The following is a 27180-nucleotide window of genomic DNA, read 5'->3' on the forward strand; positions in this document are numbered from 1 at the left end:
AAATGCAGCTGGCAAGACAGAGCTTGAAGCTGTAAGAAGAAAGTCATGTGTTTCCTTTCTAAGACTAAAATCATTTCCCTACGAGGAATAAAGAGTTTTACAGCCCTTCTGGATGGATATGTCTTGGAGGGGAAGAAGTCGATTACTCTCACACCCTCACTGTGCTCCAGTGGGAGAAACAGAAGCCCTTATTTGCTTGGTTTTATAACAACTTTACTATATTTGAGCATATATGGCAAAGTAAACGCCCTTATAACCTAGCTTATTATTACACCGACTTGGATAAACTACAGGTCAAATCATGTCGGCTGAAACATAACTGCTACTCACAAGAGAAGACTGATATAACTCAGTTGATAGCCTATAAAACCCACGTTAGTCCCGTCTGTCAACACCAGAATTATAAAGGTGTTTCACTAACCCTCCTCGGTAGAAAACACCAACTCCTCCAGCAATGCTGTCTTCTCATTTCGTGACTTGCCTCTCCCTGGGTCCTGGGACACACAATGTGATCACAGGAGCCAATGACTTCCTTGCAGCTGTAATGAGGGGCACCTCCAGCACCACAGTTCTCCAGGAACTGAGCATTGCTGAAACACATTTACAGACCAATCACCCTTGCTCACCATACTTTGCCAAAACACTCCTTGGACTTTTGTTTTACTCAGTCTGGGTTCAGAGCTAAAGCCATTAGCAACACTGTCAGAAATCTCGTGAGCAGGCAAATAGAAAAGCACAGCTCCCAACCAAGCAGATATTGAGGAGACTTACGCTGAATTGAAATGCACAAGGAACGCAGAATCTGGTTTTATTTTTTGGTTCACAGATAAAAAGATTTTGAATTTTCCTATTATGGACGTTTAATTATAATTCTCAAAGAAGAATTATCAAGGTGAAGATACTACAGATATAACATATACATATTTTTAAGGTAATGTGTAGTTTTTAGTTTAACAGCCTAAAATTTTAGCACACTCAACCCTCTCACGTAAGTCCCCATAAATGAGACACGAGACATGAATTTCACATAATCCCAAAGTAAGTGAAAAACAATTTATTTTATTTTTTTTTTTTTTGCTAGAAAGGACATCAGTAGGACATTTACTGAAATTCATACAAGGTCTGTAAGTTAATAATACTATTGTAAAGTTAATTTCTTGGATTTGATAACTGCACCGTGGTTGTGTGAATGAATTTAGGAAATGTGTACTGACGTATTTAGGGATAAAGGGGTAGAATGTGTACAGTGTACTCCCAAACCATTCAGAAAATAACACACACACGCACACAGGCACACATACCCAGATAATGATAAAGCAAACACAGCAAATTGAAAGAAGCTGATGAAACATGTACAGGAACTTTTTGCACTATTTTTGAAATTTTTATGTGGATTTGAAATTATTTCAAAATAAAAAGGTTTTTATAAGGCTTCCCATTAGTGCTACAGAGTTACTGTCATTTATTTCAAATAACAGCCTAATATAAAGTGTATCTGTAAGTTCCTTTGTTTGCTTCCCCACATCAATCTAAAAGGAAGTCTATATAGGTCTTTTTTCTAGATAGGTCCTACTTTAGATATCATTTAGAACCCTTAATCTTGAAGAAAAACAGAACAGGGGAGCTAGAGACAAGACTGGCAAGACATGAGTTGCTACCAGTTAAAAGAATGCCTGAGGAAGGATTCCAGAAGTAGAAGACCTGAATTCTCTAGGGATGAAGAGTCCGACTGGGGGATATTGACCTCTGTGGGCCTCCGTTTTGTCATCTTTAAAATGAGGGGCGCAGAGGCAAGGCAACGGTGAGGACTGACATGGCATGTTTTGCATTGTGGAGTATTCAGTTCGTGGTATCTGCTCGCAGCTCTGCCACCTCTCCTGATCTCAAGTGTACTTGTTTGGAGCAATGGTCTAGCGCCCCGTGGCATATGGTAGAAGCCAAGGTTAGCCCCATGGTTTTAGAGCATCTGTGAAAGCCCACTGGAAAAGGCTCTACTTGGGCAGCTGGAGGGACCTTCTTCATCCCTTTAAGACAAGCCTTGCCTTCTGTACCTTTCTTTGGTAATGGAAATATCCCAACCACACTCCTTCCTGCTAATCAAATCCCATTTACATTGAAGGCCTGCTGACATTCATTAGCCCAAACCTGCTTTTCAGAGATTTCCACTCACTTTGAGCTAAACATGTGGACCCCAGTCCTGAGATGAAATGAAGATTTCGCTTTCTTCTTTCTCTTTCAACCAGAAACAGCAATCTGCTGCCATTGGAAATTGATGCCTATGAGTATAAAGTGTCTGTTCCCTGCGTCTTTCAAATAAAACAGTGGCCCAGGCTCCACACCAGCATGCACGAGCACACACACGCTCACACGCACACACATTCTCAGCCCATAAAAGTCAACCATACTGCTGAATATCTAAAGCCCACCACTCAGCCGACACAGTCTCCTTCCTGGAACTTTTGGGGATGCAGACAACATCCTGTCATGGAGCATGTGTGTAGCTTGAACTGGCGATAAATTGAGGCGCTAATCCTGATGCACGACAGCACCTGCAGTAACAGAGAAGAACGTCTCAGCAGACGACACATATATAAATCACATTTATTTTCATAGCACATTTAAATAACGTTTTGGCCCTGGGGATTTTCCACCAAGTAATGAAGCATCACCCAATGAGAGTCTGCAACGTTGCTCCATTCTGCAATGCCACCTCACAGCAGAGGAATAAAACCTGTGATTTATATGGATGTCATGGGGTGGCGTGGGGGTCTTCCTTTCCTTTGCACGAGACATTGCTGTGCATCCAGATTAAAGATGAGATTTATCTGCAAAATAAACAAAGAACAGTCCCCCACCCCTTTTCTCCCTTAATCACACCAGATGAGACATCAAACACACACAGAGGCATGCACATGCTCGGCAGCACACACACACCCCTCCACACGCGCACACACACAACACGGACAGGCTTGTTGAGAGACAGGAGGAAGAACAATCTTGATAAAAGATGATGCCCTGATGAAGGTTGGTTTTATCAGCATCTCCTTGCAGGAGGCTCCCAGCTCCATCCCAATCCTCAGCCATCTTCCTGTTGGGGTCTTCAGTCTACGTCAGTGTGGATGCCAGCCTTGGGTGCCCAAGGCCCACCACACACATGGTGGACAGAAATCAAATCTCATCCACACACTGCAAGGTGGGAGTGCAATTCCAATTCACCTGCCATTTTCTGTCTTGTTATTTTGAGGAGAAAGATGACCACATTCTAATAAGATTTTTCCCTTGGATGGGTGGGTGCCCCAGCTCCCTTAGGATGAATTGCAAATTGTGCTGTCGAAACCATCATGATTTCTTGCTGAACCTTTCCTTTCTTTCTTTCTCTTGTTCTTATTTCTTTTTCTTCCTTTCTTTTTTCCCTTCCCTCCCTGTACCTCCCTTGTTCTCCCACCACTCCCTCCCTCCTTTTTTTTCCTTCCCACCTTCTCTTTCTTCCTTCTTAGCAGTTGTTTATTCTCTAGAGCTCACCAGGACTCCACACACATCCTAACTCTAGACCCTTGTCTACCTTGTTCAGTGTGGGCTACTCTGACAGAGAAATATGTAACCTACGACTCAGTGGAGTATCGCCTTGTTAAAACACAATTCATCATTCACGGGGCAAGATATCTACAGTTCAATCTGTGATTGCCAAAATATTTCAACTCCATCCAGGAAACACTGAAACAAGAAAAATAACTCATTGTTATGGTGTTTTACCATAGTTGGCAAAATCTGTCCCTGTCCTGTATATTATCACAGTGGGACTTCACGCAAACCTGTGCCATGGTAGAGGGGTCGTAGCATGCTTTTAGATGCAGCCCTCACATTTGGAGAAATCACGGCTGCTTTAAGGACCAAAGGTACAGCACTTGACTTTTTTTGCCTCAGGTTCACATGTTTCACGATCACTGGCAAAACGGAAAGCATAATATTTCATGTTTTCATGTGGAAAACCATTCCTTGGCTAGCCGAGAATGTGGAACGGATGGCAGGTGGCAGCACTGAAGGCAGGAATACTAGACAGCCAGTTTCACTTGAATCAACCTGGAGTCAAGGTCAGGCTCCCTGCATAACACCTGGATGTTTCTAAGGGTCATTTCCTGGAAAAACAGCCTGAGATTTACTGATGTACATTCTGTCTTCAAGCCAAAGGGTGAAGTTTCCATTTGCTCAAATCTGACTCAAAGGACATTTTCACATTTTGATCCAGGTCACAAGTATACAGTAAAGAAATACCAGCCCAGATTTCCCCTTATACTTTACAAGTTTCACATCAAAGGAAGTCCCAAGCAATCACATATGTCTGGATGTAAATATATCTTTGCTTCTCCTTTTAACTTCTCAAATTTGTTGAGATAATTGCCCCCAAATTAATGTTTTGTTTTGTTTTTTTTTAAAAAAAAGCAATCAGAAAAAGCAGCATTACTTAGCAAGACTAATTCATGACTATCGAAGAGGGTCAGCCTGCCCCTAAAAATAGGGTGACCACCTGTCACAGTTAGCCTGCGGCAGCTCTGGCATATGCTATTGTCCTGCCTTAACTATTAATAGTCTGCCTTTCACTCTCATGATTGTCCCAGTTTTGGTGCTGAATTAGATACTCACCCTACCTAAGAACTTTAGGAAAATCCAGTTGAAATAAGTCTTGTTCTTTTAAAGTCTTGAAGACAACCTAAAATGAAACTACAGAGGTCAAAAAAAAAAAAAAAAAAAGGAAGAAATGTTGCAGTTGGGTCCATGGTTTAGCCCTAGAAGACTGGGTAAGATTGTATCTGTTTTGTTCATATAATTCTAATTTTGAACCAATAATGTGGGATAGCACTAATTTTATTAGAACCATTAGTCTGTAATAAAATACATGCACAGAATAATGTGTTGAGTCATGAGGCCCAGATACGGATTAACTTCAAGTGCTCATATGGGAGGCAAGAGGAAGGCCCATTACGTCCCATCTCATCTCCTGTCGGTGTGGGTGGCAGGCAGGTGGAGGGGAGTGGATCTGTGCTGCAGCGTATGACTGGCGAATTGCAATGGGGCTGCCCCCTAAACAGATCCCAGACACTGTGAAGGCCAGGCCCAGGGGATGGGCGAGCAATGGACACAGCATTCTCTGCCTGGACCATGTGTAACACACACAGGGGGCCTAACCATCCTCCCCTTCACATGGAGAAGCTTTGGCTTTAGGGGAAGGAATGGTGGTGTTTTCCAGTGATTGGGGTTTGGTCTTTCCTGGCAAACAGGGTTGGGCCTTTTCACTCCTGGTACCATCTCATTCCCTGTTTAGGGGATTTTTGTTTACCCTTATCATTAGTGTCTCAGTGCAGATGCAGAACCAGCATCTTCCAATCATCAAGTCAGAAAGTCCAAAGTGTGCCATCTCAACCTGGTCAGCTCCACTGTGACCTCCATGCCTCAGCTCAGGTCCCAGGCACTGCAGGAAGCCTCCTCTGGCAGTCCCCCACTCCTTTGTCTTTACCCTTCACCTTGGGCTCTCCCCACAATAAGCACACAGGGAGCTGAAGATGAATCCTCATATCCTGCCGGTCACATGCCTACGGTAGCACTTGGTACCTTCCATGGCAGGTGTTTACTCCACTGTCTCCCCTTCTAGGGCCTTATCTTCTTGAGATCAGCAATGATGTTCTTCTCTGGACTTCCCCAGCCAGCCTAGAACTTGGTCTTTGTCTGTGGAATGCATGGGCAGCATGAGAGCTCACCTGAAAACAAAAATTAGTAGTATAATAAGAGGTGCAGTATATTTGTTAAGCACTTAGTACGTATATTTGTATGCATATTTTGCAATCCAATTTTATTTTTATTTTTATTTATTTATTTTTGAGACAGGATCTCACTCTGTCACCCAGGCTGGAGTGCAGTGGCATGATCACAGCTCACTGCAGCCTTGACCTCCCAGGCTTCAGCAATCCTCCTAACTTAGCCTCCTGAGTAGGTGGGACCACAGGCATGCACCACCATGCCCAGATAATTTTTAAATTTTTTGTAGAGATGAGTTCTCACTATGTTGCCCAGGCTGGTCTTCAACTCCTCGTCTCAAGCAATGCTTCTACCTTGGCCTCCCAAAGTGCTAGGATTTCAGTCATAAGCCACCATACCTGGCCAATCCATTTTTTTAAAATTGTATTAAAAAACACATGGCATACTATGTACCATCTTAACTGTTTTTAGGTCTACAGTTGCCTAGTACTAAGTATATTCCCATTGTTACGCATTCAATCTCTAGAACTTTTTCATCTTGCACAACTCAATGGCATGGTACATTCTAAGTGTTTTGGAAGCATTATCTCATTTAAATCTTATAGTACCAGAGGTAGGGATAATTATTTTTCCCGTTTCGAGACAAGAAGTTAAGCAAGGTCATGCAGTTAATGATTGGTAGAGATGGATTTGAAACGCAAACATCTTCATTAAACTCTACCTAGCAGTTGTACACTAAGCAAAATTTCTGCAAACTTGCAGATTTATAGAATTAGAGGGTTTTGTTTCACCTTCTGCCCAATTTTTATTTTAAAAGTAGTCTTTAAGTTTTTTACTGGAAAATAACATTTTAAAAATCCATGCCTCTTTATGAAGTTCATGATAAGAAAAATGAGGCAGATTTACTGTCAGCCAGCTGCTGCCAATGACTCATAAAATTTTAGCAAAGAAAGACAGCAGAGAAGATTGAACCCAACCCAGTGATTTTACAGGTGTGGAAACTCTGCTTCAGAGTCAGGGCAGAAGTTAAGGAACCGTCAAGTTCAGAACATACAACTCTTTCCACTTCCTGATGCAAGCTGGAAAACATTTTGATTTGAATGCTTATGATATTTTTCTTTCCAGTTAATATGTATGCTAATAGCATTTTAAATTAAATGTACTTTTGGCTGGGCATGGAGGCTCATACCTATAATCCCAGCACTTTGTGGGGCCAAGGAGGGAGGATCACTTGAGCTCAGGAGTTCGAGACTAGCCTGGGCAACATGATGAAACAAACAAACAAACAAAAGTAAAAATTAGCCAGGCATCACAGTATATGCTTATAGTCCCCAGCTCCTAGGGAGGCTGAGATAGGAGAATCTTTTGAGCCCAGGAGGTGAAGGTTCTAGTGAGCTGAGATCATGCCACTTTATGCTAGCCTGAGTGACACCACAAGATCCTGTCTCAAAAAATAAAATAAAATAATAAATGTGCTTTAGTCTAATTGTATTCAGGGTCTCTCCTTCCAGTTCCATGCAGCCAGGGACCCTCCAACCCATCTCTCCATCTGTTTTCCTGTCACTCTCCCCTAGATCAGCGGTCCCTATGCCTTACCCTTCAGCCCCTTCCTATAGCAGTTATTCTGTAATGCCTCTTTTTTCTTCCCAGAAATGAAAATAAGATTATCTACCTAAGCACATAATTTCAACAATGCCAACAAAATCAATACAATGCCCTATCTGCAACTGAAAGGAAAAATAAAAGTAATTTGTGATTAAAACTATATACATATTTCAACATGTAAATGTTCCAGCTGACTACCAGAAGGCATCCAGCCACGGTCAGCACTTGCCCCTGCTTGGAGCCCCACGGGTGCTGCAGGGGCCCCACCGTGTTGTCCCACAGAGCATGCATGCTGTGTGGCTGACTCAGATACCATGGGTGACATTCATCCCACACAAAAGAAAAACTCTTAAACTCTGAACACAATGAAGTACAATCTTCTCTTGATTTGAATGGTGGAAAATTCAGAGCCAACAACTAAGCATTTATATATTTATACGAACATAAAATAAAACATGTAAACGCACACACATGTGCCTTTCTATTTAATTACAAACAGGAACTAGGCTTAGATAATTATAACCAGGTTCCTCGCTTATCAGTGACTGTCTGGTGGAACATCGGACAGCCGTGCAGGAGGCAGGACCACCTTTGGCTATGAGAGTACAACGTGGAGAGGAGCACAGTGACGCGACTCCAGGCGTTACTCTTAGGGATTCTGGGATCTCCAGCAACACTAGCCTCTGTCCACAGAATAGCTTCATTGCCTACTCCATTTTGTGATGACCAAAGAGTCAGTCCTAATTTCCAAAACACCATAGGGTTGATACCCACACCCCTCTGAGAAGCTCTGCCTGTGCCCAGCTCCTTCGGAGCACAGACCTCTCTGTATCTGCAGCCCTGAGGCAGCCCTCTGCCTGCAGACGGTGAGCCCTCAACCCATGCTGATGAGTAGCGGGGGAGAAGGAACAAACAAACTACAGGAAGACTTCCTACAAAGAATTAAACGACATCAAACGTTACTCCTAAAACCCTCCAGAGACCAGGATTTTAGTCCCAGCACCCAACACAAGGTTGGCCTAGGAATGAAGTCAATTCATCCAGTCTCTCATTGTTTCATATTTGTATAACAATTAATATTTTTATATTTATATATAAAGAGGAATGAATTAATTTACTTCCAAAAAACTACATAAACACATACACACACATATATATTCAAACAATGCTAAAAACTGAAAACAGCACATAGTATTAACTAATTAGTTACGTACAACTGTATATAACTGTGGGTTGTCTTGTTTCATCCTCAGAAGGACTCTGCCAACAAAGCATCTCATCCCTATTTTGCAGAGGAGCAAACGGAGGAGTTGGTGATGAAGCTGGAACTCTAATCCAGGTCTTTCTGACTCTGAGGCCAGTTCTCTCAACCACTACCCTGTCCGCCCACCTAACTAGAATGAGGACGCTAATTCAACTGTACATTTCAAAACAAGTTTTCAGCCCCAGAATCACAGTGTTTTGGGAAATATTGAATGGGGGGCTCCCTTACCATTTTTTAGTTTTGTCGTCACTAAAGCAAGAAGATGTTGGCAGAGCTGTCCCCAGCCATTCTCCTTGTCCTTCATTTGATGGCTCTTTTCTAGCACCTTCCATGCACATGAACCATGGTGAAAGGTTCACATGGCTATCAGTGGGTCACAGTCCTGCCCTTGTGGAGCTGACAGGCTAGAAGGAGGAGCAGACATTAATTATATAATCATATAAAAATATACATAACCAGACACTGTAAGATGGTTTTGCATTGCCATGAGGTTATATGCAGGGGCCTGGCTTGGTCTGGAGCTTTTATGATATGAATCATTTTCCCTTTCATAAAAGTCAAGTATCATTTACAGGGTACCTGCAATGTGCAAGCCCCTCTGCCAATCACATCCTATATACCTTCTCCAATCCTGGAAGGTGATATTGTCACGCCCAGTTCACCAGGAAAAACACTGAGGCTTCAAGAGGTCAGGAAACCTGCCTAAGGCTGGCAGCGGCCAAGCCAGGGTTTCAGGGAGGTCTTGCCAAGCACCAAAGCTCCAGTCTCTGCTCTACACTCCTGCCTGCAAAGATCTCCATAAATGTTGGTGACTATTGTCACAAAGCTAGGAGAATTTGAGACATGCACTGTCCTTCCACTGAGAATCTGTGGTCAACCTCAGTTGGCCTCCTTCCAGCCCATGCTCTGTGGGCTACTGGGCTGCACATGTCTCTCTCTGGCCTAAATCACGAAGAGTACTCCAGGCTCTTGTTATAAAACTACTCGGCTTAGCATAGCATGCTGAGGACCTCTCCAGGTTGACCTCTCCTCCTCTCCACACCCCTGCTCCAAGGCAGCACTCTGCTGGCCTCACTTGTGTCTGTGATGCCCCGCCCTTCTTGCTCACTTGGATGACTCCTATCTTCCAAAGTCATGTCCTCCAGGGAGGCCTCCCCTGATTCCTCCAACCTCACAGGATTCTTCTTGCATGCTCTCTTTCCAGCGCAGCCTGCATCCCCTGGACTGAAAATAGCAGGTGTTGCCAGCGTGTCCCTCTCCTGGGCCTGGAGCTCCTGAGGGTCAGGGATTCCACCCAGGCCAGGCCTAAGCCCAGTCTGTGGTGCTTGGAGCCACCCATTAAATACCTACAAATTGAATTCAATTGACTTTCATCTTCATTGGAGCGGGTGAAAGAAGACCCTTCTTTTTTCATAGCATTTTACCATTTTGGCTGCAGCATTTACAGTTAAGCCAGTATTTATTGATTCATCAATAAATATTAACAATCTAAAATTCTCAGTGATTGCCTTTCACTATTTTCACTTGCCAAATATGTATAATTTGACTTCCTTTTCCTCAAAATATGAATATCCTTATGAAATAAATATCAGCAACACTTTTTGTACATAAAAATACTTTCTTTTGGAATATTTTAATTTTATTCATAATCCTTATTCTATCTCATAGACTAGCTCTGCATGTCTTTTACTTAACTGAATGGGTATCAAAAAAATTAAAGAATGGTTCAATTATTAAATGTGATAATTTCTGATTTTAAAGACTGTTCCGTAACTGATTTGCAAAGAATATCTTAATGGACAAAAGAAACTGCATAATAATATGCCTTCTGGAAAAAAGCCTTTTTGGAGATAAAAGGCTTCTTTTCAAGGTAACGATTCGTTTCCATTTTTAAATCTTATACCAAGGTTAATATAAAAATTATTTTGAGTTTGTGCTGGTAACCCATTTGAAAAAGGGCCTGAAAAAAAAGGAATCTCAGCTTCTTGCATCCCCTACTCCCTCTCCAGATAAGCCAGGGCCCCAGAGTCCCGGACTCATAAATAAATCAACATGATGCTAATGACTAGAGCTGGGCTCAATGACAGACCTTGACAATTCCATGCAAAAGACACCAGAGGGCACTACAGGACCACATTTTGTAATTTCAGGCGCCATTTTACCCTTGGATTTGAACAATAATTTCTTGAAAAAACGGTTAACCTTCTGAGCTCCGGATATGGATTTATTTATTGCTTTCAATATCTTATCACCACTAAGCTTAACTAGCTGGGCTTGAAAGGTTATTTTAAAGGACAATGCCCTAAAAAGACACAATTGGGCTTCCTCTTTATTTTACCTTCCTGTAGAATGTCAGCATGTGTGTTGAGTGTGTGTCAGCCTGTGTGTGAGCGTGTGTGTGTGTGTGTGTGTGTGTGTGGTTAGCAAATTTTTAATTTTATTATTGAAGAAGCCATTCAGGGAATCCAAAAACTAAAATGAAGGATTCCACCGCCTCCCCACCTCAAAAAAAGTCGTGATGTTTAAGGCCAAAAAATTTCATTGTTATTACTTGTGTAACTGTCCTCATTCATCTATTAATTCAATCAGCAACTCAGGCCCTGGGCACACCATTATACCTGAGCCACATCTCACCCTGCAGGTTCGCACACATGATGAGAAAGCAGTTCTCTTTACTCCTGTGAGCCAGATTTCGACTTAGAGCAGCAACCAACATTCGTCAGTGAAAAGTGATTCTTCAGCTTAAATTCACTGCCCTTCAGAATTTTTTTTTTTTTTTTTTTTTTTTTTTTTTTTTTTTTTTTTCAGAAGAAAACGGTAAAATCACTGCTTTCTAGATGTGACCATCTCAGCCTGAGCAAGAAGGATCAAAATTCTCTTGCTGAACTGCCTTCTCAGGGACTGAATTTTTATGAATCAAATAAAATGGTTGCTTGTGGGTTTGGGGGATGGTTTTTTTTCCTTCCAAAGCCCCATATTGATTAGAATGAAATACACTACAATTTAGCAAGAAACAGAAGAAAGTTCCACCCCTCTTGGCATCTAACGGAGCTGTGCTGGCAGTGCTGGCATCCAGGGTTGGGCAAATGGGACACAGGAAATCTGTTTCCTCCTCCCCCAACAATACCCCCAGTCGCATTGGTTTCTACAAACAGCTACGCGATACCACGTGGTAACACAGACAAGTCACATTCCTTATCTCCGGTAATATTCACAAGAGAGCCCCATTTCCCAGCTGAGCAAACTGAGGCTAAAGGTTAATTCTTTGACCAAGATTACACAGAGCCTCCATCCAAACTGTCCACCTGCAAAGATCATGTGCCTTCTGCTATCCAGTGTAAATAACCCAAAAGAACTCAGACTGTTTTGTTTGAAGATAGGTGGGGCAGACACTGCTGTGTGCTTGCCCTAGGCCATCCCATCTTCTTCCTGTGCACACGTAGCTGGACTACATTTCCCAGCTCTCCTTGAGGGAAGGTATGGCCCTATGAGTGGCTTCTAGCCAGTAGAATGTGAGTCTCAGTGAGGCGCCCCACTTCCAGGCCTGCCCATCTCCTGCACAGTCCTTCACTCTCCCTCTCTACCTGTCTCAGCCAGACTCAGAGTATTCAGCAGCAAACACTAAGGCCCCTGGGGACGATGGGGCCACAGAATGAAAGGTGCTTGGGTACCTGAATCACTGCATGGAAGCTGCCCAAGAAGCATTGATTTTCAGTGGTTCCACCAGCAAGAATTAATTTGTTTTGTGTTAAGCTACTGTGACACGGTGTTGCTTGTTAAGCAGTTCGCTTTCGATACATAATACACAAGGAAAGATAATAGCTTCTACAAAGGTTTCCATTTGCCCACCCGGAAATGCTCACAAGATAGCCCCATTCTGCCCTAGTTCTGCCCTAGTGAATTTGTTCACACTTTCCCTGGGTCCCAGGAAAAGAAGACATTGAGCCAACTGATCTCTAAGGTCTTTCCCCTGACCTGAGAAAAGCCTGTGGTTCTCTGGTGTCCCTCCCACACCCGGCGGGAGCCCATGTCTCCCATCACTCATACTGCTGATGTGAGCTAAGTTACCTGGACCAGGAGGGACTTCGCCCAAACTCTGACCCACGCAGAAGTCTTCCTTCCCACGAAACACCTTCCCTGCACTCTGCTGGGCAGCTATACACAGATAGGCCCACTCGGCGGTGGCAGCAACATGTAAGATGCACCCCTAGGAGGACGGGGGGGCTTCACATGGCCCTGTGCCACCTGTCACAACCTTCCCTGGCCCCTGTGTCGTCTGTGTGGGAAGATGAGCACCTTCCTCCAAGACAAGGGCTGAGTACAGACCGAGACCTTGAAGACCGCTGGGTATCCGAAGAGTGAACAGGAGGAATCCTGCTCTTTGAAAGCACTGCTGCTTGGAGTGATGTCGCTAACATGGACGAAACACCGTACTTAGGCTATTTTAAGTCCACCTCCAGTGGTTCATGGGATCTCATTTTCTGTCACAGAATGTGATGTGCTCAAACGGAAGATAGTGTTAATGTAGGGGAAAAGCCGAAGTGCGGATGGCCGGGTCAGGAAAGCAGCGTGCCTCCGCGGCGTTTGGGGCTCCGGCGGGGTCTCCCGTGCGGAAGCGAGCCTCGCCCCCTGCCGGCCCGCCGCGGCGCTGTCGGAGGGAAGGGGCGCCGGCCCGGCTGCGAGCCTCCCACGCGGGCGCCGCCCACGCCCGGCGGCCCCGCACTGCCGGTGATGGGGATCTGCTGAATTGGATGCTGGTGGTGTTTCTAGAAAAACCAGGGAGGATTGAGACCAGGATTTTCGAGTGACAAATTGGGGATGCAGATGAAAAACTCAGGACTCAGTTGCATTTGGTAGCAGTCTTTGGCACACTGGAGAGAGCGGTGGGCGGAGGGAGAGACACAGAGAGAGGAGAGACAGAGAGACAGAGAGGCACAGAGACACACACAGAGAGACACACAGAGAGAGAGACAGAGAGACACGGGGAGACAGAGAGCTCGCACACTATCAATATGATTAACCATTATAGTGCACACTGTTTGGGGCTATTAATTCCCTCCCCTTCTTCATCTATCACAGATTCCTCCCTCTCTGATTTCAGGTGGAGGAGTTACGGAGGGTCAGGTGACTGCCTGACGGAGGCCATTCAGCATCCCCCTTCCTCCACCAGAAACCTTGGCCAAATAAAAGCTGCCCCTGAGAATCTTCTGCAGAACCCTACCCCTCTACCTCCAGCCTGCTAAGCTTTTTTCCCGTCCTCTACAAACTAAAGAATCCTGACTACGAAAGTTATTGATGGTTCCCACAATATGTATTGTTTGAATGCACTAGCATTTGACACAACCCAGGTTATGAATTACCATAATTACCAAGGGTAAACCCCAAGGTTAATGATGAAACAAATTAATGCACAGTTAAAAAACATAAAAGTGTTCTATAACTACTACAAAATGAAATAAGGTTAATTAAAGTAATTTTCAAAATATTAACAGAACCATAGTTCCAGCAAGTATAAGAACATTATCAGCACATTTGCATCATTAAAGGATTTAAACAATTTATAGAGCCATAGATAGAGCACACTTACATTTGTGAAGGTCAAAGAAAGGATAAACTATTTAGCTTTATATTTGTAAGCCTATTTTGTTTTCTACATACAGTAGCATTATTATATCTGAGTTAAACTGCTCTAAGTATTATTTGTAGAATTTCTATTTATGAAAGAGATTATCCTGCTTATAGGAAAAATTATTGATTAAGCTTAACCATTCACAAATGGACAGTTATTTGTAGGTACTTAAACATGAAGACCTATCAGAGCATGGTAATTTGTCATTTTTAGTGTTTATTTGACTGCCTATAGGAGCACAAGTGAGTACAATATTACAATGTTTCTGTAGTGCCGCTGCTTGATTGATAATGAGAAGATACAGCTACCATTTTTAATTTTTAAAATGCAAGATTACTTTGGAGTAAATTAACCTAATCACACAGTGCAAGTAAATTAGTGTCAGTTCCTCACTTAATTGCAAAAATAATATTAACCTAAAGAATCTAAATCTACTTCTGACACATATTCAATTTTTATAATGTTACATTGACAGTTTTTCTGGATTATTTGTAGTGGTTTCCAGCATTAGCTTCTCTGCTAATTGGAAACATTGGGAGTGGGCACGTACATATTCCAATGGTGTTGAAGAAGGTTGCTTCCAGAATTGATCTAGCCATATTACAATTCGAACACCATCAAAGAACCATTGGGTATTTTTCATGGCAAGCCTGCTATAAACTCACCCAGTGAGAACTTTTCAGGGCTTTCATTCCCCTGGCATAAGTGGGTTTTTTCCAAAGCAGACTAACAGCTCTCACTTGGAGAACTCAAGTTTTCCAGCTCTCATTTCCCCAGTCTGCCCTGAGTAAGTCAAACAGTGTCAGTACTGTCTCCCGCAGCACCTTGAGGGCTGGGGCCAGTGTTTTCCCCGAAATGAGGGTAGACGTGGTTCATGCAGACTGGAGGAGAGGCCCTGAACTCACAAAATGTCTCCTTGGCCTTAATGCTCTCCAAGTTGGGAGATTTATGTTGCAACCTTGAGAAGGGCAGAGTAAATACAGAGCCTGCCAGCTATTTGTTTTCCTGTTGATGAATTCCCCAAATTCAGACTGGAACCCCTCCAAGAACTGAAGTCTCTTCAAAAGGCGAAGTGTTAACCCTGAATCCTTCGGCTGCTTTTGCCACGTCTTTCTCTGCCACCCAGAAAGCTCCCAGACATCTCTGAGGTTGTGTTTGCTATGTATGTAGCTCTCTGATGACTCTTCCTTTTTATCACGCAAAACAAGCCAGGGCCAAAGACCACAGAGGAGGAAACTAGCTAACCACATGGTGCAGGGATCTTACAAGAGCTTCTCCCAGTGATGCTTTCTATAGCCTCAGCCCTTCACATTCAGTATAGCTTTCTTAGGTCATGAAAGTGATTCCACTACCTAGTCAAACTTTGCAAGCTTGAAATAGTTGTCACGTGCTCTACTGCAGTTGTGGTTTTCATCTTTAAATCATACACCCTTAACCTTCCCCTTTGAAATGTAACAAATTAGCACCCTATTTTTGTTTGTTAGTTTCTCCTGAACATGAGCCATATAGTTTATGAACCAATCGAGGTAAAATGACCATTTTTAATCCCCAAAGCATTCCTTATTCTCCCTGGCTGCTTTTACAATTTAAAAATTTTTAAATAGAATCTTTTTTTCTGATTATAAAATTACTACATCCTTTTTATAGAAAACATGGGCAATGGGTATTAAATCTAAAACATTTTATTTGTAATCTCATTCCTCACAGTTAAGTTTTTGTAGTATCATTACTCACAGTTGTTAACATTTTGGTATACATTTTGTTTCTCTGCTGTTCTATCTGGATGATGATGACTTTTCCATTTGATCTCATATAATAAATATTTTCACATTATTTCCATAATTTTTTTTTTTGAGACAGGTCTCACTCTGTCGCCGAAGCTGGAATGCAGCGACATGATTATGGCTCACTACACCTTTGAGGTGATCCTCTCACCTCAGCCTGCTGAGTAGCTGAGACCACACGTGTACACAACCTTGCCAGTTAATATTTGTATTTTTTGTTAGCGACAGGATTTTGCCACATTGCCCAGGCTGGTCTCAAACTCCTGGGCTCAAGAAATCCACTGGTTTCAGCCTCCCAAAGTACTGAGATTACAGGCATGAGCCACCACCCCCAGCACCATCATGTTCTTAAATAACCTTTTATTGTTGGAATTATAAGTAGCATTCCAGTAAAACCTATTTCTACATAAACCTTTGGCCACATATCACATTAATTACTTAGGATAGATTTCCTAGAAGCAGAATTACTGGGTCAAAGTGTAGAAATAGTATTAAAGTTCTCAATACATTTTGCCAAATTGCTTTTTCCAAAGGATGCATAACCATTTGTGCTCCCACCACAGTGAGTGAGAGTGGCTGGCTTGCTGTGCCCTCATCCACACCCAGGATCGCTGTGTTTGTATCTGGGCCTACATAATAGACACCTCCACTGAAACAGGTGGTGTGGCCCAGGCTTGAAAGGGCTTAGACTGGGAGTGAGGAGACGTGGCCTTGAATTTGGAGTCTCCTATTATTCTGTGACATTTTAGAAAACACTTAGCAGCAAGAATAAAAACTACAAACAGACTGCCCAAATAAGGTAATGAATGTGAAAAATGCTCCGTAAATGTAAAACGTGAGGCCTTATGGCAAGGCACCTATCCGTTGCTGCTGGTACCTAAATTGTGCTGCTAAAATTAGACACTAGTTATGTAAATTATAAACAAAAATAAAATTTTACGGAAATAGTGATTTGAGGTTTACTTTTAAAAAATAAGAGATAAGTGGCCTAGCGCGGTGGCTCATGCCTGTAATCCCAGCACTTTGGGACGCCAAGGTGGGCGGATCACGAGGTCAAGAGATCGCGACCATTCTGGCCAACATGGTGAAACCCTGGCTCTACTAAAAATACAAAAATTAGCTGGGCATGGTGGTGCGTGCCTGGAGTCCCAGCTACTCGGGAAGCTGAGGCTGGAGAATTGCTTGAACCCAGGAGGCAGAGGTTGCAGTGAGCCAGGATTGTGCCACTGCACCCCAGCCTGGCGACAGAATGGGACTCCATCTCAAAAAAAAAAAAAAAAAAAAAAGAGAGAGAGCAAGAGAGGTTGCTTTCTTATTAGCATTCTTTCTCCCATCTCTGAGCTCACCAAAAAAAAAATTACACAGTATCTGAATCCCAGGCGAGCGTGCCTAACTGTAATGTGTGAAATAAAGCCGGATATTGTCTTGGATTATGCAGACTAAACTGGTAATGAAAAGCGTTTTTCTGTATTTTTGTTTTTTAGAGATGGGGTCTTGCTTTGTCACTCAGGCTGGAATGCAGTGGCATGATCATGATTTGATGCACCCTCAGTCTCCCGGGATAAAGTCTTCCTCTTGCCTTGGCCTCTTGAATAGCTGCGACTACAGGCAGGAGCCACTACATCTAGCTAATCTTTTATTTTTTGTAGAGACAAGCTGGTCTACAACTTTTGGGCTCAAGCGATCCTCCCACCTTGATCTCCCAAAGTGCTGGGATAACAGGCGTGAGCCACTGCACCTGGCTATTAACATGCTTAAGGAGGGTGGATTCAGGTGTAAGTGGCATTTAGATGGAGGCAACATAAACTCAGGATATTTTTCTATTTTAACTGTTGCAGCTGAATACAAAGCCTTCCCTCAGATCAGGCCACTCTGTTCCTGCCTTTCCAACCCAAGATACGCTATCCGCATTCTTTCCCGCCTCTCCTCCTCCACCTGGAGCTATATTTCCTCTAAGATTTACCAGGATCCACCTTTTCCCGAAGTCTTTCCCAACTACTCCAGTTTGAAAGCTTTACTTTTCAAAAATGCTTACCTGTGAGTCCCCTGGCTCACTCGGGAGTACCGTTGCTTTGTAAAGTCCTTTCATCATTTCATTTCTACGGTGTAGAGATTTCTTCCCCATCTAAGCCTGAAACCGTTTGAAGAGAGAGATTCTTCCTTTGCATTTGAAGCACTGTGTATATACTTGGCCATAAACTAACTTGCTCCTGAGGTTGACAAAGAAAGTTTTACCCAGGACCAGGGAGTCATTTTCCCAGTAACTCTCACTGGGGAAACTTTCTCTAGACTTTGCCCCTCTTGGCGTGAGGGGGTTGGAGGGCAGGTCAGTGCCTCCAGCTACATTTCTTCTGGGAACTATTTTTCCCTCATTAATTGTGCTGACAGGATTAAGAATAGCTCAAAAGCCAGTGGCAAAGGCTAACGTGGACAATTTTGTTATTTTCTCCTTTTCTTCCCTCACCCTACTCCTCTTGAGTCACCCTCCCACCCCTTGGCTAGATATATCTCCTTTCTTATTAAACACCACTGTTTTTTAAAACAAAATGAAAAAAGAGGCTGCATTTTGGTATCATGATTATGATTCCTAGAGAAACATTAAAGTTATGAGGGCAACAACATCTTATTCACATTTTGGAGGGCTAAAACTCAGTTATGTTTTAGAGACCATTCTAGATATGTTCCCATTTCTAAAGGCTTAGTTAGGGCAGGTGTGACTGCAAGAAACATAAACCTACCCAAATTATTCAAGTCAAAGAATAGAATCAAGATGCAGGGAGGTATACCAGTCGTTCCAGCACATTAGGTTTGGGATCTTTCATGATTTCTCAAAGGGAGCCCTGGTTTTAAAAGCATCGAGAAGGACTGTGTTGAACTAAGAAATTGCTACAACAGTAGAGAGGTAAAATTCCTCGCTTCTCATCAGGCAACTGGTAAGGTTCAGAGAAGCTTTCTAGTTATTGATTGCTGCCAGAGAAGGTTGATAATATCTGCTTTCAATTCTAATGGACTATAAAGACTAACATGTGTGTCTCCAATTGGGGCATCAGGCCCCAAGCGATGACCCAAAACAACTTTCCTCAGATTTCGGAACACAGTTTCAAAAAGAGCACTTGGCAACTATCCTGAGAAGAGGTTCTGAGAAAGAGCTCAGCAACCCAGCCAAATATAATCTCTTCCCAAAATTAGGCCAAAGTTGTCAGCAGTAGTTGAGAACTTAAAGGCTAAAGTCAGAGCCCTGACCAATTAATTTGTAAACAAGTTCATCATTGGCCTCCTTCAGAAACCACTCCATGGGATTTATCTGCCCTATTGACAACCATGTCTTAAAAACATACGCTAGGAGAGAAAGTTAAAATCTAAGTTTGTGCTCACCACCACCACAGGAAATGATTCCATGATCCAGAACTTTCAACTACCCATTTCTTTTCATGCCATTTCACTTTTCACTTCCATCTTAGTTTCTTTTTAATTTTAGGATCATCTCATGGCTACTTTTAAAAAGCTAGCAGGTAAAGCCTCTAATCCCATTTTTCTGGCAGTTTTAAGAATGGTCCAGCTTTGCCCTGTACCCCAAACTCAGTCATGCCAGCTCCCTCCCACCCACCTCCTTTCAACTGCAAATCTTCTCAGCTTCCACAAATTAAATCACAATGAAGCTGAGCCTGTCCCTGATGTTGCTAATTGTGAACAAAATATGTGGTCATAGTCTACTAAGATTTAGTTCCAACGATGAAATAACTACAACTTCTGACTCTAATCTTTTCTAAAAGACCAGTTCCAGGGGTTGAGCTAACAGGATATACCTTCCTTAAGCTGTAGACCTTGCTTCACAGGTACCACAGCTGCTGAACCAGAGGCAATAAAAGGGAAACACAGCAGACCCCTGGACTATCAGAAATTCTCTTTCTGGTAGTATCACATAAGATGAGCCACGTGGAAGGGTGGCACTAATAAAGCACTAAAGAAATGGGAGACCATAAAAGAAATATTATAAGGGATATCATGTCGCCTATTTTAGGCAGAAGTTGAATAAATACTCTCATTACCATTTTGAATTCAAAGTCCAAATCAGAGGCCAGGCACAGTGGCTCACATCTGTAATCCCAACAATTTGGGAGGCCAAGGCAGGCGGATCACTTGAGGCCAGGAGTTTGAGACCAGCCTGGTCAACATGATGAAACCCTGGTTCTACTAAAAAATATACTAATTAACCAGGCGTGGTGGCACTTGCCTGTAATCCCAGCTACTTGGGAGGCTGAGACCAGAGAATCGCTGGAACCTGGGAGGAGGAGGTTGCAGTGAGCTGAGATCACACCACTGTACTCCAGTCTGGGTGACAGAGTGAGACTTGATCTCAAAAAAAAAAAAAAAAAAAAACCCAAAAACCAAAATTTAAATCAAAATCAAGCTAAAATCAGTCTGTGAAAGAGGCAGAGGTGTTCTCCAACTGAGCCTTATGCTTGGCAAAATTTCCAGCCTTGGTTACAGTTGGGCTAGGGCAGGCGTCCCCAGACTTCTTACACAGGGGGCCAGTTCACTGTCCCTCAGACCCTTGGAGGGCCGCCACATACTGTGCTCCTCTCACTGACCACCAATGAAAGAGGTGCCCCTTCCTGAAGTGCGGCGGGGGGCCGGATAAATGGCCTCAGGGGGCCGCATGCGGCTCTCGGGCCATAGTTTGGGGACGCCTGGACTAGGGGCTACGTGACCACCTCTGGCCAAAACACCATGAGAAAAAGGGCTGATGGACTATGCATCACTTTGGTCCAGATTATGCAGAAACAGAAATGGGTTCCTCCACACTTGCTCACCTCTGCTTCAGTGATCCTGGAAACGACATACTGAGATGGCGGGAACCTGGATTCCTGAGTCACCAGATGGAGGAGTGCCCTCCCACTTAGAATGCAAAATGCAGTATGAGGGCACAAAACAGAGATTTCACTGTTTATTGAATACCATAGCATAATAAAGCCTATCTTTTAAAATACATTGACTTTTCCTTTTTAATTAAATTTCTTTAGAAACTTATTGCTCTTTGGAGATGCTTACAATGAATGGAAGTGATTGTACATGGTGCAGCTTTGTACCAGGTCTCTACAATCAATGATCTAGGTAGTTTTAAAAAGTCAATTCCAAATCAGATAACACTGTACACAGTGAATAAACATCTAACCTAATGGCTCAGTGGATTAAAACAGCTGACTCTGGTACTCAAAGTTCTCATTCTGATCCAGTCATTTATTTTCTCTGAGATCCTAAGTAATTTCATCTCTTTTCTCTGTTTTGGTTTTATGATGTAGGGAAGAACCTGCCTCAGAGGGTTTTGGTGAGCAATAAAAATAACTACAGAGCACTTTTCCGGCACAAAGTGCTGCATAAATGCTTAATGATTTCCTTTAATGATATCATGGACAGGGTCACTGTACTTTTAAGTGAAATATTTTCATTTGAGTTATAGCATGTAATACTCTAGATGGCAACACCTGATAGATGGCTGAAATAAGGATCTTTTGTTTTTTTCTGGAGTCCCAATAATTTAATCATTTCTCCTTCATCTCTAAAAATTACCTAATTAAACACATGCAACACTCAGATCTCAGAGTAGGCTAAAGATAGTCTACATAAGGAGACGAGAGTTTGTCGGCTGCCATGAATGATGCAGTCTTAAGGCCATCAGTTTTGTCCATGAATTCCGCTTTGAAGGAAAAACACTCAGTTGGCCTTTTTTTTCTTAACTTACTCTTATTTAGAAAATCATAGCCTTATATTATACTGAGTCCAAATCAATCTTAAGGGGCAGGCATTTACTTTCTAATGAAGGTGGGCATTTTGTTCCCTAGAGCATGAAAGAGAGCATTTGGTCGACTGTATCCATGAAGAGGCCTCATTCTTCTCTGTAAATAATAAGGGAACAGGGAGGGACATTCTTCGGAGATAATGGTCTTTAACTTTTTTTGTTTAAAAAATGCAGCTATATAACCATTTATTATTTTCTCTATGTATTCTAAAATAAATGATTTGAGAAGGTCCACCCTACTGGTCCATTTGCAAACCTCTTGCAAATATGAATAGAGAAAACACTATTCACATAGATGTCCCACCTCTGAATTATTCCAACTCTCAGACGTCAGATGTGGCCTCTCCCCTTCCTACTCATCTTCTCATAATAGCTCCCATTTACCTAATGCTTACCTTATGCCAGACTTTTAACATGCAATTAATGTAATCTCATGTAGTTCATACCATAATCCTGTAAGGTAGAAATTTTTGTTTTTAATTAATATTTTTTTGAGACAGTTTCACTCTGTAGCCCAGGCTGGAGTGCATTGGTACAATCTCGGCTCACTGCAAACTCCACTTCCCTGGTCCCGGTTCAAGCAGTTCTCCTGCCTCAGCCTCCCAAGTAGCTGAGATTACAGGCACATGTCACCATGCCCAGCTAATTTTCATATTTATAGTAGAGGTGGGGTTTCACCTTATTGGCCAGGCTGGTCTTCAACTCCTGACCTTGGCCTCCCAAAATGCTGGGATTACAGGCATGAGCCACCACACCCAGCTGGGGTAAGAATTTTTTAACCCTTATCAGATGAGGAATTTATCAGATGAGGAAATGATGCACAGTGAAGTTCAGCAATTTATCCCAAGTCATACAGATAGTAAGATGCAGACCCTGAATTCAAACCTAGACTAGCTGCTTCCCCAGTCTGGGCTATTAACCTCAACACTAATGTGTCTTTTCACCTAGGCTGGGCCCCACATGGTTGGGGAAGGGAATGGGGAAGATGGGACAAGGAAGAGAAGGAAACAAAGGTTATTGTTGCTTTTTTTTCTTAGAAAGAATGTTTAGAACTGGAAAAAACTGCAGATTTGCCAGCTATTTCCATGCTTTTTAGAAAAAGAAACAGATTATCTACACAGTATGTTGGGACCAGAATCAGTGTCCAAGAACTCCAACTCCCAGATATACTCTTTCCACCATAGACCTCCCACCTACCTCCACCCTTAATTTTTAAAAACAACTTCTGGCTGGGCGAGGTGGCTCAAGCCTGTAATCCCAGCACTTTGGGAGGCCGAGACGGCTGGATCACGAGGTCAAGAGATAGAGACCATCCTGGTCAACATGGTGAAACCCCGTCTCTACTAAAAATACAAAAAATTAGCTGGATGTGGTGGCACGTGCCTGTAATCCCAGCTACTCAGGAGGCTGAGGCAGGAGAATTGCCTGAACCCAGGAGGCGGAGGTTGCGGTGAGCCGAGATCGCGCCATTGCACTCCAGCCTGGGTAACGAGAGTGAAACTCTGTCTCAAAAAAAAAAAAAAAAAAAAAAAAAAAAAAACTTCTATGAGTGAATTTACCTCTTATTAAAAACATGTAAATAATTTCCATTGTTTCAGTGGCCTAGAATAGCAGTTTTTATGACTGGCAAAACCAACCCTTAAATTTCTTCATTGTTATTCAACTAACATTTCAGAGCATCTACCTTGTGCAGGGCTCTGTGTCAGGGGTCAGCATATAGTATCCAAATTGCCTGACGGGTCTCTCTCTGCATTGAGGAGTTTCCAGCCAAAGGAATCTAATGGTTAATGAAACTGACTCTTGACCGGGTGTGGTGGCTTACGCCTGTAATCCTAACACTTTGGGAGGTGGGTGGATCACCTGAGGTCTGGAGTTCCAGACCAGCCTGGCCAACATGGTAAAACCCTGTCTCTACTAAAAATACAAAAAATTAGCTGGACATTGTGGCAGGCGCCTGTAATCCCAGCTACTGCAGAGGCTAAGGCAGGAGAATCACTTGAACTTGGGAGGCTGAGGTTGCAGCGAGCCAAGGTCACACCATTGTACTCCAGCCTGGGCGACAAGAGCGAAACTCCATCTCAAAAAAAAAAAAGAAAAGAAAAAGGAAAAGGAAAGAAAGTGACTCTTCTATCATATGCCACCGGTCAAGAGGAAAAAAAAAAGTGGGCCGAGCGCGGTGGCTCAAGCCTGTAATCCCAGCACTTTGGGAGGCCGAGGCGGGTGGATCACAAGGTCAAGAGATCGAGACCATCCTGGTCAACAAGGTGAAACCCCGTCTCTACTAAAAATACCAAAAATCAGCTGGGCATGGTGGTGCGTGCCTGTAATCCGAGCTACTCAGGAGGCTGAGGCAGGAGAATTGCCTGAACCCGGGAGGCGGAGGTTGCGGTGAGCTGAGATCGCGCCATTGCACTCCAGCCTGGGTAACAAGAGCGAAACTCTGCCTCAAAAAAAAAAAAAAAAAAAAAGGGAAGGTGATCCAAAATAATTCTTTCAACTGTATCCTTTCTATATTCGAATTCTTTATCCATTTCTATAATACCTAAACTCTTTTAATTATGCTGAAAGAAAGTGTTTTTTAATTTCATTGCAAATTCTTATTGCACGACAACTATGTACAAGGAAGGTTCTGGGCACATGAGATGTATTCCTGAAGAAAATGGACAAAAACATCTACCCTCATGGAGATTACATTCTTAACTGGGCGAGGCAGGCGGTAAACAACCATAATGAGCTAGTAAATTATATATTATTGTAAAAGGCAATGTGGTTTAGGGAAAAATGAAATAGCCAAGAGTAAGGGGTACTTGCAGTTCAGAAGGGAAGAGGAACAGGTTGTCATTTTAAATAGTATGGCCAGAGTAGACTTCACTGAGGATCTGTGAACAGTTTTTCAGGTGGAAGAACCTTTCAGCAGAGCGGACAGCCCGGGGCAGTGAGGAGCCCACTGCTGCTGAGCAGAGGGAGCAAAAAGGAAAACAGGAGGAAACGACTCAGAGAGAGAAGCAAAAAAAATGGGGGCAGGGTGTGCAGACCACGCAGGGCCTGGAAGTCCACTGTAAGAATTCTGGCTTTACTCAGTGTGAGTAGGGAGTGCCTGGAGGCCTCTGGGCAGAGGAGTGATACAATGAGAGCTAAGTTTTAAAAGGAGCCCTCAGGTTGCTGTGTTGAGAACATATGTCAGGGGGCAAGAGTAGAGGCCAGGAGATCAACCAGGAGACACTAAAGCATCTCACCGAAGTCATCCAGGTGAGAGACCACGCTCGCCCAGACCAGCGTGGGAGCAGGGGGTGGAGAAATGGCTGGATTCTGGATACCATGGGTTTTCCTGGCAGATTAGATGGGAGAAACATGACAAAAGGGAAAGGCCTGGAGGATGCCATGGATTTTAGTCTGAGCAGCTGGAAGGCTGAAGTTGCCAGTTCCTGAGACAGGGAGAATATGGGTGCAGCTGATTTGCAGTGGTGAATTCAGGAGTTTGGGTGTGGTCAGGTTTAATCTGAGATGTCTAATTAGCCCTTCAAGTGGAGGGGTTGAGTAGGTAGTTAGAGATGTTGGGGCTGGAGGCTAGGAGGAGGGGTTGGACTGCTGGTGTATATTTGGGGGTTAGCTCCCTCTGAAAGCCATGACCACGAGGCTAAACGAAACCACAGTGATGTCTGGCAAAAGCTGGTGAAAACCAATGCTCATTCAATTGGAGAATTTCATTTTCCCAAAGACATCAGAAGAGGAAAAAATGACTAAGAGCAAAAGATTGTTTGCCTTTTTTTTTTTTTTTTTTGTGGCAGTCTCACTTTGTCACCCAGGGTGGAGTGCACTGGTGCAATCTTGGTTCACTGCAATCTCTGCCTCCCAGGTCCAAGCGATTCTCTTGCCACAGCCTCTCAAGTAGCTGGGATTACAGGCACACGCCACTATGCCTGGCTAATCTTTTGTAGAGACAGGGTTTCACCTAACATATGTTAGCCAAGCTGGTCTTAAACTCCTGACCTCGTGATTCGTCCACCTCGACCTCCCAAAGTGCTGGGATTACGGGCGTGAGCCATCGCACCCAGGCTGATTGTTTGGCAATTACAGTCGTCCCTCAGAACCTGTAGAGGTTCCAGGATGCCCAAGGACACCAAAATCCATGGATGCTCAAGTGTGTGATATAAATGGTGTAGTATTTGCATGTCACCTACACACACCCTCCTGTATACTTTAAATCAACTCTAGATTACTTATGTTGCCTAATACAATGCCTAGATATTACTTTATTCATGTAGATTAAAGGTAGTACTCGGCGTACACCAAATACACATTTTGCTTTTTGGAATTCTGTGGAATTTTTTTTCTGAATATTTTCAATTCACAGATTGTGGATGTGGTTGAATCTACAAACGCAAAACCACAGATACAGAGGAACAACGATATTTATTTTCAAAGGACCCCAGAAAGAAACAAAATCACGGTAGAAACTTCCATTTTTAAATTAATTTTTCTCAATCATAGTTACAGCTTTTGACCAGAGGCACCAGACTTCTGTAGAGAAAGCTCACAAATGTTTGGATAAAAAACAAGAATGGAATTTCTCATGTGCATGAAAATATGCACACAGACAAAACCAGAAGGTCCAGCAAAGACCCAGAGGCCACGCTCTTTTTTCCTGCCCCTAGGAGAGTAGGTTTCTCTCCCACAGAGCTGGCCCAACCTCCAGCAACCTTGGACACAAGGACAAAGGGAGAGGCAGGGCTCCTCAGTGAAAGAGATACCTTGTGTAAGCTCAATTGCACTGGCAGATATTTACATAAAAATGGCTATCCTTTGGAATCTACCATCTTTACCATCAGGAATGGAAAGCAGAGGCCCTCCTGCTACTATAATCTCAAAATTGTAAAAATGTTTGAACTGTGAGGTTACCAGTGCTGTGTCATTCATTATTCCTTCAATGAGTAGCTATGGAAAGCCACTGCAGCCCCGTCCACACGCCAAGTGGGCAGTGAGCCTGCCCTGCAAGAGGCCGCTGCTGTCTGTTTCCAGGAAGACTCCTGCATCTTTGCTCCGCAGGCAGTCACCTTCTCTCTTTTGCTTCCCACTGGCCACCTTTGCATCCTGTCGACACAACCAATTGAAACTTTCTGGCAAGCTATGAAATGCGCTCTCAGGAACTCACGCTGTTGCTGCAGTTGGGGAACAGCTACTGTATGCATTTGCTTCATTCCCCCAAGTCACAGGCCCTGCAGTGTGAGGGATGCTGCACCACACAGCAGTACAATTAGATCCCTATAGTCTTCAGCTTTGCACCCTTCCCCAGTGGGCAGTTAGTTGCTTCCTTCCCTCCGCAGTGCTGCAATTGCTACATATCAGA

The 27180-nt window shown here is 43.3% G+C and overlaps 1 long non-coding RNA gene across 1 annotated transcript; it reads right to left on the minus strand.

Annotated features, from left to right (window-relative positions):
• Positions 1 to 3477: 3477 nt before the first annotated feature.
• LOC141579968 (uncharacterized) lies at positions 3478 to 18310 on the minus strand. The gene is made up of 3 exons (XR_012511960.1): positions 18069 to 18310; positions 8849 to 9024; positions 3478 to 5753 (listed from the first exon to the last, which is right to left on the minus strand). It is a non-coding gene; the product is annotated as an uncharacterized LOC141579968 (long non-coding RNA).
• Positions 18311 to 27180: the final 8870 nt, after the last annotated feature.

This window comes from Saimiri boliviensis, chromosome 10 (assembly GCF_048565385.1).
Source record: "Saimiri boliviensis isolate mSaiBol1 chromosome 10, mSaiBol1.pri, whole genome shotgun sequence".
In the NCBI taxonomy this organism is placed as follows: Eukaryota; Metazoa; Chordata; class Mammalia; order Primates; family Cebidae; genus Saimiri; species Saimiri boliviensis.